The following is a 14,279-nucleotide window of genomic DNA, read 5'->3' as shown; positions in this document are numbered from 1 at the left end:
CAGCTTTCCCTCATGTCATTTTTGTTCAAAACACCAAGTCAGCCCTAAGTAAAGGGACAGAGCCACCACACAGAACAAAATGCTCTTCGGCCCTGAGTCCTTCAGCTCTGGCTAGTACATGAACACTTTTCTCTAACACAGGAAATTCAGGAAAATAGGACCAGCTGATTTTTTTTTTTAAGGGGCTCACATATACAAATAGTAATAATAATAATAATTTATTAAAAACTTTGCAACTTGCCCAGAAACTTGCCAACAGCACTTCTGGCCACTTTTGGGCTGGGCCTTTGTGACGTCACATGAGCAATCCGCCAATGGACGAGTGGCTCCAACTTCCTAATCTGCATATTTGCTCGCATTGGTTCAAATTTCAGGACCGTCCTATTGTGGTGGTTTCTCTATATTCAAGGTTACCCACGTCAGACAGAGGACAAACTCCACTTCTGGCCTCCCTGTCTGGCTAGGTTTAAGGATTGGAATCAAGGCAGTCAGTCCCTTCTGGGAAAGCGACCTTATAGAGGTTATGAAATCCAGCGGGGCATGGAAGGAGAAAGCGTTGGCAAGGGATGGAGGCAGGAGTTGGCTCCGTGACCTGTGCTTTCCTTTCTTGACCCCACCAGCACGCCTCCTGCATTTCCCAAGTGATTTAATTATCTATTCTTTGTCTCAAAGACGGTTAGCCCTGAAATTTGGATGAGGAGAAATCAGACCCAGGTTACTTAAATTATTGTGCTTGATTTTTATCTTGCTGACTGGTAGCTCAGGCATGTGAATTGAACATGCAAATATGAGCACAACAACATGCATAATTTAAGACCCTCAAATTAACAAGAGTGAAACAATTGAGTAATCTTACTGCTTTCTCTGAAGCCCAGTTTTCTGAGAATGTTCTTAACTCCCCCCCTCCCCTTAGCTATCTGAAGGGAGGACTTGGAAAACAGAAGGAATCTGAAGCAGAAGGGTGTATGTAGCTACTAGTGGCAAGGAAAAAGTAGGAAGACTGATGTTAAAATATGGTCATATTTCATTTAGGTATCATTTAATTTGGATCTGGTGTAAATAACCTCAAACAAGCTTTTCTTTACTTTGTACTGTCTATAAATATGGCATCTATTAGACTTCTGGTTCTCAACCCCTAAGGTTTTAATTCAACAGATCTGGGCAGAAATAAAGACTTTTAAACAGGTGTTTTCTGCCAGAAGAGGACTACCCTTGAGAAGCTCTGCCTTAATTTTTTAAATATTTACCCCAATGATCTTCACAAACTATTGAAATATCTCAGCAGCTGAAATATTTTATTTTTCGCTGTGCCACATAGCATATGGGATCTTTGTTCTCTGATCAGAGATCGAACCCACATCTCCTGCATTGGAAGCGCAGAGTCTTAACCAACTGGTCCGCCAGGGGAGTCCCTGAAATATTTTAGCATGCAAACCTTCTCTCTCCATTTGCCTGTCATACCCAAAAGCAGAAGCCCCTAGTCCAGACATTCACAGATCTAAACTTGAAACTGGAGCCACCCTAACTACAGAGAGGTGAAGCAAGCATGATAATGTGCCTTGAGGACCTCTTACCACAGGACTTGCAGTTGATCGAGGGCCCCAGTGCTGGCTCTGACACCCCCAGGGCTGCTGCTCCCAGCCAGTGAATGAGCACAGCAGCTGCGACCCATGGGCCTGGCCCAGTGAATCTTCCTCAGATTGCGTGACAGTCTAGGTTGCTTCCCACAAGACCTGCCTTTCCTCTCCTCTTCACTGGGGGTCTGATAATCCTCCTAACTTCCATGGCTTCCTCCCTGTTTTTTCTCACATGGACCTTTCCCCTAATAAAATCCTTTTGCTTTAAATCCCACCGGGTTTTGACAAGGAAATTAACAGAGTAACAAGTATAAGAGGGGAGGCATTTGGGGCCCTTTCTTTATTGAGAAGCTTCTCTCCCTACACATTGTCCACCTCCTGTTCTAAGGGGAAGAGTAGAGTGAATGTCGTCTCAACAAAGCAGGTCATATGATGTAGGGGAAGCCCATCCAGACAAGAAGAGGAAGGGCAAGCACTTTCTTGAGGACCTCAGGCATCATTTCATGAACACAATTCTGTTTTAACAAATGAACATCATATATTTGTTTAAGGAGACCCCCTCCCCCACTTCCTGACATTGCTTTTTTGGCATCATACTTTCTTCCAGATAATTGAATCATTTCTTTCCAAATAAATTCTAACATTTGAACCACTTACTCGTTTAGACTGTCTCTCCTCACACAGTTCAAATTAGTGAGTTCAGATTTCCAGATGCCATGCTGTGAGTATCAGCTAAGAATAGGCATGTGGGGGAGAGGGGAACAAACCTTATTTTTATGGCATTTGTTTTGCTCTTTTCTTTGACATGGTCTGACCCCAGGACTTCCATACTGCGTTGTCTCTTGGTTTCTCATCTCACAGAGACAAATGCTCAGCTTCCTTCTAATTTTTTTTTTCTTAGAATCAAAGAGCTCTTTCAAAGCCCTGTCCCCATTATCTTGGAGACAGAATTGAACATCATTGTGTTTTCAGTAATTTCTCCAACACTTTCCTTTTAGGCAGAAGCACCACATTTGCTTTGGAGCAATACTTCTTTGGAGAGGGGAGGCTCAATAAAGTCTCCCTCTGTGGGGAGTATGCCTGGCTTGCCCTCCAGAGCCCAGTCATCAGGCCAACTCACCTGGCATTGGTGGTTGCCATTCTTGGACCATCAGTGCCTCTCCCCAGAGGAGGAAGTGGCTCTGGTTTCCAGGGTGGAGAACTCTGGGGCAGCAATTCCTTAGGGTTTCCTTTGGCACTCACTTGGCGTCTGGCACCATTTTCATCTCCTTTGTTCTAGTTACGACTTCTTGTTGAGAGGTGCTGTGATGGTTCACAGAGCTCTCTTCCTTCTGTTCTGGCTCTTGACAAGCTACATTGCAGTTGCCTGTTTACATGTCTGTCTCCCTGAGAGGCTTGCATGTAATGACTGCATCTAGGATGCATGTAATGACTATGTCTAGGATGCAATTAAATCCCTTGGGCCTGGTACAGTGCCTGACACATAGTAGGTATTTGATACATGTTTGATGAAGGAAAGCTGCCAAGAGAGATCAGGCAAGGCTGGTGTTGGGATTGTAAGCAGATCCACAGGTGTAGATATCCTGCTGTCATTCCCGAAGCTGGATAGACCCAGGAGAGAGAAGGCTACAAGATGCCATGGATATAGAGTCCCGGATTTGGCCAAATGTTAACCCAAAGCTGCCAACAGTGATGTAATCAAAGGGATTGGCATGAACCTTCATTGAGGAGAAAAGGCAGAGCTCAGTGACACAATTCTGGGGTAGGAAGTCAAGTGTGACCCATTGCTCAGGAGGGAATTATGAGATCACAGCCAATATGGAAGCATAAATCAATCTGAAGGTTAATCTAGGGGCTAGATATACCTAGAGGATGTTAGGAACAAAAGGCAAGCTAGCTAGTCAAGGCAAATGATCCAGGACAAAGGCTGTGAGTGAGTTGACAGTGTCAGTGGTCCATTTGTATTGAATACTGGCCATGTGGCTGGGGTGAGACCTGCCAGCTTAAAGGCACGTGGCCAGGTTAGGCCCCATCAAATGTCTAAACACTGAAACAAGCTCAGGGACCAGGCATCCTAAACCCAGGCACACGGGGCCAAGAATCGCCAGCTGGGCTGGGCACTTGGGATACTTTCCAGGGGAAAGTAGATTCTAGTAATCAAAGTCCAAGTAAAGCCCAGCCCCAGTTCAAACAGAAGGGTCAGTCAGTGGATATCCAGGTGGATGGATGGCACAGAAGTCAATACATCAGCAATTGTTCCTGGAGAACCAAGATTTGAGACTGGGGACCTATTGTATAAAGAGTTTGTCCATCCAGCCCATCCATTCATTCATCCTTATATGCACTGGGCAAGCAGGGGTTAGATAAGGCAGTATCCCAGCATCTAATGTACTAACCTGGGAACCTAGTCCCTGGCATTGAGGTCCTGAAGTGTGAGCAGGACCAGGTGTAATCACACTCCTTTCTGGAGCTTTGAAGCTGTGAGCAATCTCATCATTCTCAGAACACTGACAGGACAGGACAGAAAGTTTAGACGAAGACTGAGCTGGAAGGTAGGGCTTTAAGTAGACCCAGTTTCCATGGATTGGCTAATACAGAAACAGAACACCAGGCTCATGTGCACACGCACGCGCACACACACACACACACACACACACACACTCCCCATGCCTCAAATATCAATCAAGTTGACCTTCCTGATATAGACAGCTCTTGACTGCCAATATATGGATTATCTACCTAATGATCCCAACACCTAGCAAACATTCCCCCACCATCACTCAATCTGTGCAAAGTAATTTCTGTGTTAGCCAAAGAAGAACCTAATTAGGAAGGTAAATTTGCAGAATTCAAATTACATAATGCATTCCAAAGTCAAATAGAAATGATTATGGATTAGCACAGATAGTAGCAGGATGGAATCTGCAGGACCCGCTCATTGGTGCATTCAGTCGCTCACTCAGCAAATGTTTATGCATGGGGTGGGGTGGAGGGGCAGTGGGGAGAAGGAGCCACAGCCCCTTGGAGTTTTAAGCCTCCTGCCCTCTCATCTTTCTACCTTATTCTTAGCAGCAAGTGAGTAAAGGAAGAAGGTTATAAAAATAAGACCTCACGAGAAAGAATCAGAGAAACAAAATGCCAGGTCTAGTGAGGAAACAGGGCATGCAGTGGAGTGGAAGTCCCAGATACAATCAAGTGTCAGGGTATATGAGCCCTTATTATCTCAGCTGGAGACCCATTCCTCTGGCCTTGACATGCCCCAGCCTGCCAGGTTGGATAGGAGGCACTTCTTCCTCCACTCAGGAATCCACATCATGTTTCTGGCTTAAGAAAGGGGCAGCCAGCTTCTCCGTGTTCCAGTCCTAGCCTTACTGCCAGCTCCTGAGTTCTCAGTTGCTCAACCTGCCTGGTGACCTGACTCTAGACCCCAGACACTCATGACTTGATGCTTTCGATTGGTGCTCTTGGCTCTGACCAGAAAGCTTGTCTATGATCAATCCTATTCAACCCACCAGGACCACCTTTGGCACTGACTAACCAAAACCATTACAACAGCTAAACACGTGTGCATCTATCTTTTCACCAAACAGAAATTGTGCTGTTAGTTGAGTGGCTCAGTCATGTCAGAACTAGTTTCCTAAAATAAGCTAGGAACCTAGCAAACTTTTCAAAGTACATTTAAGAAGGAGCTGCTCGTGTAATAATATGCTGAAATGACAAGGACCATCTCTGCTTTTCCCTTGTGTTGGTGTTCAGATGACCAAGACCCCTTCACATCTGGGTCACTCCCCACTCACCTCCCCACCCCCCTGGCCATTTTTCCTTCAAAGGCAACTCACACTCTTCCCCCTACAGGAAGAAGCTATAGCTCAACCTTTAGGCTGAACTTATTCCTCTTTCCTGCAAGTTACTTGCATTGTGTGCCTGGCTGCACATCTCAACTTTAAGCTCTTTGAGGACAGGAACCATACCACTCTTGTCTAGAAGAGTGCTTAGAGCTTAAATGTTCATTTACACAGTTTTGATAAGTCCATTGCCTTTTTTCAATGCCAATGCTTCCAATGCCTACAGAAGAATTCAAATTACTTAACATGGTACAGAAGCCCCTCAGTGTTGAATAAATGAATGAATGAAATTGATTACAAACCATTCTGATAGGGCAATTTGGGGTGATGAAATTTGACCCATCGACAGTCTGTACCCCTGGAAATGAGGATAGGCCTGCAAATCCTAGGCACTGCTCTTTAACACATATCTACTGAAATGATACTAACAGTTGTTCACCAAGACCCACTGTGTGCCAGGCGTCAAGCCAGGCCCTTCATGTATGTTGTCTCATTTAATCCACTCAAAAAGTCCATGATGGAGGCTTCATTAGTCCGTTTTCCTCCTTGATGGTCTGCTGTGACAAATTGAAGTGGAAGAATAAGGGAGCATGAAAAGCTAGATAGAAGGGAATGATAAACGAGAGGTTAAGACATGAGGTTTTCAACTCAGAAGTCACAGGCAGCTGGAACAGGAGCTCAGGTGATGGAAATTTCAGGAAAACTGCAGTGAGAACAGCATCAGAGCCATAAGGAAACAGCAGAGCCCATAGTCTCTGTGGAGTAAGGGGCTTTAGGTCACGTATGAGGCATCCACTGTCTGATACTTGTTTTTATTTCCCCGCATGGTTAATTATTGTAGCTGGTGTCTGATAAGGCAGCCGCCCTCCTGCCCAGAGAGCCAGGGTTATCTGCAGTTTTACGGCCCTGTCATGCAGTAATGAAGCAGATAAGCTGCTAGGTGGCGGCTGCTTGGACAGTCATTACAAACTCTGCTGAGAAATATGAGTGGGAAGTGGGGACTATGGAAGGGAGGACGAGACCAAGGAGTGATGAGAAGAAAAGTAGTGACTGCAGCTGGCCCAGCACCCCCTAGGCCTCCAGAGGGAGCTGCCTGGGGCCTCACTCAGCAGCCCTGCTCCTGGTTATGTAAGGAAACTCAATCTTAACACCCCAAAAGGAAATTCTATTCTAGGTGCATAGCCTGTATTCCCTCAACTTGCTGCTGCTGCTGCTGCTAAGTCACTTCAGTCGTGTCCGACTCTGTGCGACCCCATAGACAGCAGCCCACCAAACTCCCCCGTCCCTGGGATTCTCCAGGCAAGAACACTGGAGTGGGTTGCCATTTCCTTCTCCAATGCATGAAAGTGAAAAGTGAAAGTGAAGTCACTCAGTCATGTCCAACCCTCAGTGACCCCATGGACTACAGACTACCAGCCTCGTCCATCCATGGGATTTTCCAGGCAAGAGTACTCAAGTGGGGTGCCATTGCCTTCTCCATCCCCTCAACTTACTCCCAGGTATTATAAGTATTAATACTATAGGTATGGGCTAGCGTGAGCCCATCCTCTATCAGAAGAAACAGATTCAGAGGCCAGTGAACTCCTTTCAAGCTTAAACTATTGCTTGTCAGGCTCCATGTCAAGCACTTCCCATGTTTTAACTCAGGAGTCAGAAAATTAGGGTCCGTGGGCGAAATTGGGACAGTCACCTCCTTTTGTATCACCCACTAACTAAGAAAGTTTATACACCTGTGAATTGGAGGAGTGAAATCAAAAGAATAATTTTGTGATATGTGAAAATCACATAAAATTTAAATTTCAGTTGCCACAAATAGTTTTTAAACAGCTGCACTGAGATATAATTTATATATTTTAAACATCTTTTGAATGCACAATTCGATGCTTTTCAGTACATTTAAGGAGGTGCCAAAAACTTCAGGATCAAGATAAGTGATATTTTAATACGATACTTTTTAAAGATTTATTGATTTATCTTTGGCTGCACTGGGAATTTGTTGCTGCCTGTGGACTTCAGTTGTGGTGAGCAGGAGCTACGCTCGAGTTGTATGCAGGCCTCTCATTGCAGTGGCTTCTCTTGTTGAGGAGGACAGGCTCTAGGCACATGGGCTTCAATAGTGCATTGTGTGGGCTCAATTGCTACTTGGCATGTGGGATATTCCCCTAGCAAGGATTGAACCTGTGTCCCCTACATTGGCAGGCAGATTCTTCACCACTGGACCACCAGGGAAGCCCAATATGATATTTCTAAAAATAAAAACGATGCTCTACAATCCATAATGAATAAAATATCAGCATTTTAAATAAGGACAGGATCAGTAAAAGTGTGGTGTACCAAGCAATATGGTGGCCTGAGGCAAAAGGAAAATCAGTCATACTGACCTTATTTAAAATGTTAATATTTTGTTCATTATGGATTTTTCCCCATTAATTTTAATTTCTGAAAAAAAATGGGATTAAAATATTTATTGTGACTACTGAGATTTTTTTGGTGTCACTTTAAATTTCGAACCCAAAGCAACAGCCTCAGTCCCCTGGTGACCTCAGTCTGTGTCAGAGAGCCTCGGGCTGGGGGATGCAGCATTTAAGGTGGACACGGTGTGACAAGGCAGCCAGCAGCCCAGAGGGGCACTTTTGCTTAGATTCCTGTAACGTCGGCAGCATTGTAAATGGCACATTTTTCTTTTTCTACTGTAAAAACATTTTACCAACATTTTAAAAATATAATTTTACTTATTTATTTATTGACTGTGCTGGGTCTTCGCTGCTGCATGTGGGCTTTCTCTAGTTGCAGACAGCGGGTGCTATTCTTCAGTTAATAGTGTGCAGTCTTCTCACTGCGGTGGCTTCTCTCGTTGCAGAGCACAGGCTCTCGGGTGCTCCGGCCTCAGTAGTTGTGGCTCCTGGGCTCTAGAGAGTGGGCTTAGTAATTGTGGTGCATGGGCTTAAGTTGCTGCTCATCATGTGGGATTTTTCCAGATCAGGGATGGAACCCATTTCTCCTGCATTGGCAGGCGGATTCTTTACCAGAGTCACCAGGGAAGCCCTTTACAACATTCTTTAATTTTTATGAAAATACCTTCTGATTCTAAAAATAATAAATGATCCTTGTAAAAACTAAAAAAAACCCTAAACCTTCTAATAGTAAAAGGAAAAAAAGCTTGCCACAAATCCCATCACCTCAAAATAAGTGCTATAAACATATTCAATGTCTGTCTTTCCAGATTGTTCTCCACCCTTATAGACAGAGATATAAAGGTGACATACTTTGGGTTCAGTTCCAAGATCATCGAGATAAAGCTAGTATCACTATAAAACGAGTCTCATGCAGTTTTCAGTTTGTCCAGTACTTATAAAAGTTGTTTATACTATACTGTAGTCTATTAAGTGTGCAATAGCATAATGTCTAAATAAAACAAGGTACATACTTTAACTTAAGAATATTTTATTGGGACTTGCCTGGTGGTCCAATGGTTAAGACTCTGTGCTTCCACTGCAGGGAGCACAGTCTCAATCCCTGGTCCAGAAACTAAGATCCTACCTGCCTTATGTGGCCAAAAAAAAAAAAAGAAAATACTTTATTGTTAAATAAATGTTAACTATCATCTGAGGCTTCAGCAAGTCAGTCTTTTTGCAACGGTAACATCAGAGTTCACTGATCACCACAACAAATATAAAAAATAATCAAAAACTTGAAATATCGCTAGAATCACCAACCTGTGACACAGAGACACAAAGTGAGAGAATGCTACTGGAAAAATAGCGCTGATACACTTGCTCCACTCAGGGTTGCACATACCTTGAATTTGTCCAATACTGTAATATCTGCAAGGCACAATAGACCAAAGTGCAATAAAATGAGGTGTGCCCATATATAAATGAGCGCACACTGCACAAACTGCTGTAAAACATGTGTTTTCATTCAACATACATCTTAAGTACCTTTCCATCTCAGTAAAAGCAGACCCACAGTATCATTATTGCTTGCTGCATAGTACTCCATCATAAGGAAATAGCATTTACACAATTAACTCCCTCCCCGTGAACATCTGGGCTGTTTCCAATAAGAAGGAATGCTTTAAAAAAAAAACAAACAGCAAAATTCTGTAAAGAAATTATCCTTCAAAAAAAAAAATAATTAACCAATAAGAAGGAATTCTTTTAAGACAAATAAACCTTTGAAATGACTCCCAAACAACAGATTTCATTTTTTTGCATTCTCTTCCTGTCTGTATGGCATGACAAATTTTTACATGATTGATACCATGGCAAGCATCCCATTTATATTTTGCAAAGTTTAATGTATTATAAACATTTCTCCTTGTTTTATAGTCTTCATCCAGTTTTCTCCTCCTCCAGGGTCAGCACTTCACATATCCTTTGTTTGTTTGCTTTAACAATCTTTTCATAATTCTTTAAAAAAAACCCAGAAAAACATTTTTAGCTTGTTGGTCATATAAAAACAGTTCTTAGCAGGTCTTAGGCTGAATTTGGTCCATAGACTTGCCAGCCAGCCCACAGGTTATTTTGCTACCCTCTGTCTCTATGCTGCTGGGAAGGTCTATGTATACAGCTTTTTCCTTCTTTTGAACCACTTCCTTTGGATAACTTCCCAGGAATGAGATTACTGGATCAATGGACAGCAATGTTTTTAATGGCCCCTGCTATATATTGCCATATTATAAAATTTTGCCAGCTAGCAACTTGTGAACGTATAGATTTCTAACAACCTCACCAGCACTTATTATTAGGTTAAATCTTACTCTAATTTAGGACATATAAAATGATACCTTGTTTTTAGCTCTATCTCCAATTGTTCTCAAAGTAGGGAATTTTTTCCTGTGTTTGATTGCTCTTTGTTGAGTAACTTTAGAGAAGCCGAATGTCAGAATCAGCTTAAAAGGAGCTATCCTGAGTCCCTTTCTTCAGTTCAAAAAATGAGATGCTCCTTTGGTTCAAATTCGAGTTCACATGTAACTTCTCAGCGAGTTCTGCTGCATTAAAATGACAGAGAGAAACCCAGTGAGGCCTTATCGCTCTGTGGCAGCAAAAAGAACTGGAAAGTAGGTCGAGGAATTAATCCTGCTGGTTCCAGTAATTAGAGTAGACAATGGGGTCGAAAGTTCAGGCTGAGCTGGGGAATGCAGCCGAAGAGTCTCTTACCATTGCCCCCTGCCTTCAGCACTGCCCTGGACTGGACTTCCCCATCATGGCAGTCCCAGAGTGTGTCCCCGCCCACCCCCCCCCCCACTCTTTAGAGAGGTATTTTTGGTTTTTCCTCCCATGAGAAGTCAGATGGTCCCAGAGGCAGAAATGATTCCCACTGAAAGCCCTCTCCCTTCTAAAGGGATACCCGAGGTTATTTTCCTCCTCAAGCTTCAGCAAACTGGTAAGAACTATTAGTTCTCTGTTTTTGAGTCCAAAACAATGTGAGACGCTCCTTTTACTTTCAGTGCAGGTTTGCACGTAACTCTTGAACACATTAGATATATGAAAATGATGAACAGAGGCTGATAAAGCGGGAGGGACTCTGGTGGAAAGATTTCAAGTGTGAAGTCAGGGTTGAATTGAAAGATAGAGTCCTACTAACTGTTCTTCACCAGGCTTTTTACATAAAGCACAGATGATAATCTCAATTAGCTGAAGCCAGACAAGTATTAATAATATGACTTGAAGTGAAGGAAACATTTGGGTAGAATACAATAGGAAGTGGTGAGAGAGAACTATGGTGAACAAAAAAGTGCACTCATGGGAATTCCCTGGTGGTTCAGTGGTTCAGAATCAGCCTTCCAATGCAGGAGGTAAGGGTTCAATCCCTGGTCAGGGAGCTAAGATACCACATGCCTTGCAGCCAAGAAAAAACAAAACATAAAACAGAAGCAATATTGTAACAAATTCAATAAAGACTTTTAAAATGGCCCACATAAAAAAAAAAAAAATTAAGTGCATTCCTGCCTGAAAGCATTTACACTCAAATGTTTAAAAATCATAGTTTCAACCCAACCAAACATGTTTGCAAGGCTGAAGTAGGGCCCCCAGTCACCCCAGTTTCTAAATTCTAGAAGCACCACCAGAATCTTCCATTCCTCTATCAGCCTCCAATGTCATGTTTCCATTTCAGTCTCCACATCCTCTTGCTAGGGTCACCTTGACTCCACTATGAAAAAAGCCAAACTTTCTCCCAAAGGATCAATTGAAGATGGGCAGACAGCCCTTCTCCAGATAATGACACTCTGGTCTCTACCAGATAACACAGCTTAGGGCAAAATTGAAAGCAGGTGGTCTAGGCTGAACATCCTGAGTTGGACGAAACAGAAACCTGCTCAGTCTCCCCCAAGTAAGACAAGATTTATTGTAAAGACACAATTCTGTCAGAAACCAAGGACAGAGAATCAATAAAGAACCGAGAAGCTTCCTGAGAAATAGAAAGCCTCCGGGAAGCATTCCAGGGCCTCCTGGGGGCAGGCAGGACCTCAGCAATAGGACCTGTGGGCAGGCAGGTATCTTAAAATGGATCTGTTTCATAGGATTTAGGAGCAGATTTTTTTAGTAAGCTTGGGATTTTGACTGTTTTAAACTGAAGATCCAATGAGTGCCCACCAGGAATTCAACCTACCACTGAGAACCATGCAGACACACCCATCCATCTGTTTTCCCAGCCTGCACGTAGAATTCAACTTTCCACCAAGGCATCAAAAATAAGTTGATAAAGGCTCATTAATTAAGCTTAACGAGCTGTGTGTGGCCACCAATTAAGAGATATGTGGAAGGATTTCTCCTTCCCTGGGGCCGGATTGGAGCCCCACAAAATGAGCCTGGGTAGTGAGATGGGAAGAAAGTCTACCTTGTCTGATGCTTGGCCGTGTGTTTCCAGAGGGCCTCCACTGGATTCAGTCTAGGGTTTGCTTCATGGGGTCACAGTTGGAGTGGGCAAGAAGGATACCCCAAAGAGCTAAGAGTGGGATGAGCCAGAAATGACTGCAAGCTGAATCCTTAGAGAGGTGGATGGTCAAGGAGAGTGAATCTGAGTTGGGTCAGCAAGTCCAAGGGGCACTAGAAACACGAGTCCAAGCTAAAGGCTTAAAAATAGAGAAAGGAGACACAGATTAAGGAGTAAGAATGAGGATGTTCCAGCCATGCTGACCTTCTTCCAATTTTTAAAAAAGCCAAGCACTTTTCTACTTCAGGTCTTTGAGCACGTGATTCTCTGACCTAGAATACTTCCCCTGGTTCTTTGACTAGATGATTATTTTGCAGGCTTTAGGCCTCAGCTTTTCTTGCCACTTCCTCAGCAAGGTCTTCAATAGTTGATAACCTAGTAATTTTGCCTGCCCAACATCCATACCAGTTTTGGCGGGGGCGGGGGTGGGGGTGGGGCGGGTACAAACATCATACAGTGTTTTGGTCAGCTTCGTCAGAGTAACAAACAGCCCCAAACATTGTGGGTCACTGCAACAAACGTTTATTTCTTGTATGGCACCTTTTAGCCACTGCAGCTCCAGCTCCGTGTATCTCTCATTCCGTGATTCAAGCTGAAGGAGAAGCCACTCTCTGGGACAAGTTACCTGGTGGTTGATGGCAAACAGCAGGTAACAACTAAAAATGTACACTCTCTCTTTTTTTTAAAGAAGTGTTTATATTTTCAAAAAATATTTATTTTGCCCAGTCTTAGTTGTGGCGTACAAGCTCTCTAGTTTTGACATGCAAGCTCTTAGTTGTGGCATGTGGGATCTAGTTCTCTGATCAGAGATCAAACCCTTTCCCAGCCCGGCCCCCCACCCCGTATTGGGAGCACAGAGTCTTAGTCACTGGACCACCAGAGAATTCTCCACACTCTCTCTTAAAGCTATTAACTCAGACTTGGCATGTGAATGTCAGGCATATCTGCTGATGCACCATTGGCTTAAGTAAGTCACATGTCCCAGTCTGTCAAGATGGGGAAGGATAGACCAACTTTTCGGGGGGGGTGGTTGCAGTTTACACATCCGTGAACAAGAGTGTATAAGCTTGCTATAGGGAAGGAAGCCAATGGTTGGGGAACAGTAGTACAATCTACCACAATCTGCTGAAAATACAGTTGGCTGCAAGTAACAAAAGAATGCCTGACAAACAGTAGCTTTAAAAAAAAAAAAGGTGGTTTATTTTTCTCACAAAGCAAGATCTCAAGTGATTTCAGAGTTTGGCAACACAGTAATATCCTGACCAGTATCTCCGTACTTCCCTTGGGCTTGCTCTTGTGGTCTATAAGAAGGCTGGTGGCTAACATTCCAAGCTGTTTTTTTCCCACATTCCAACCAGGAAGAAGAGAGAAGTGGTGCTATTGGTAACTTCTGTCCCTTTTATTCAAAAACAAAAAGCTTTTCCAGAACCCTCTCCCCGCCACCCTCAGCAGCTTGTCTTATTGGCCAGACCTGTGTCATATATGTGGCCACCTATTCCTGCAAGGAAGGTGTGGAAGGCGAGGAATTAGGTTATATCAGCCTTGACAATGGAAACATGCAGAAGGGAAGGAGGTGGAGAAGTATATTGGTCTGGCGAGCCAATGGGACCCGCCATGGGACCCCCTGTTTCCCTCCCCCTGTTCCACGTGGTCTTGGAACAGCTGTCAGTCAAGGTGTCCTGGCTTTCCACTACTTCTCCAGCAAGGGAGGGGCCCTTGACTCATGTGAACTAAGAATAGGAAATGGTTGGCCATGATACCTCCTGTCTGAGGTATTTAAGACATCTCATTCCTCTTGTGCCCAAGATTCCCAGCATTTCCCTGGTTCCTGTTCTTCCAGCACCTTGTCCGGTTTTCCATTGTATCTGTGGGTCATCTCACATTTTTGCAACCACATTCCAGCATCGTTTTCTATTGC

At 43.7% G+C, this 14,279-nt stretch overlaps 1 long non-coding RNA gene across 1 annotated transcript in view; it reads left to right on the top strand.

The window, feature by feature from the left end:
* LOC123329924 overlaps positions 1-13,610 on the top strand; it is an 83,500-nt gene extending 69,890 nt beyond the window's left edge. The window contains exon 3 of the long non-coding RNA XR_006545532.2: positions 12,909-13,610. This is a non-coding gene — a long non-coding RNA (uncharacterized LOC123329924). The remainder of the gene's footprint in view (positions 1-12,908) is intronic.
* The last annotated feature ends 669 nt before the right edge of the window (positions 13,611-14,279 follow it).

The sequence above is a fragment of the Bubalus bubalis genome, chromosome 17 (assembly GCF_019923935.1).
Source record: "Bubalus bubalis isolate 160015118507 breed Murrah chromosome 17, NDDB_SH_1, whole genome shotgun sequence".
Classification (NCBI taxonomy): domain Eukaryota; kingdom Metazoa; phylum Chordata; class Mammalia; order Artiodactyla; family Bovidae; genus Bubalus; species Bubalus bubalis.
Note: the sequence above shows the minus strand (reverse complement) of the source record. Positions and strands in the feature narration are given on the sequence as shown.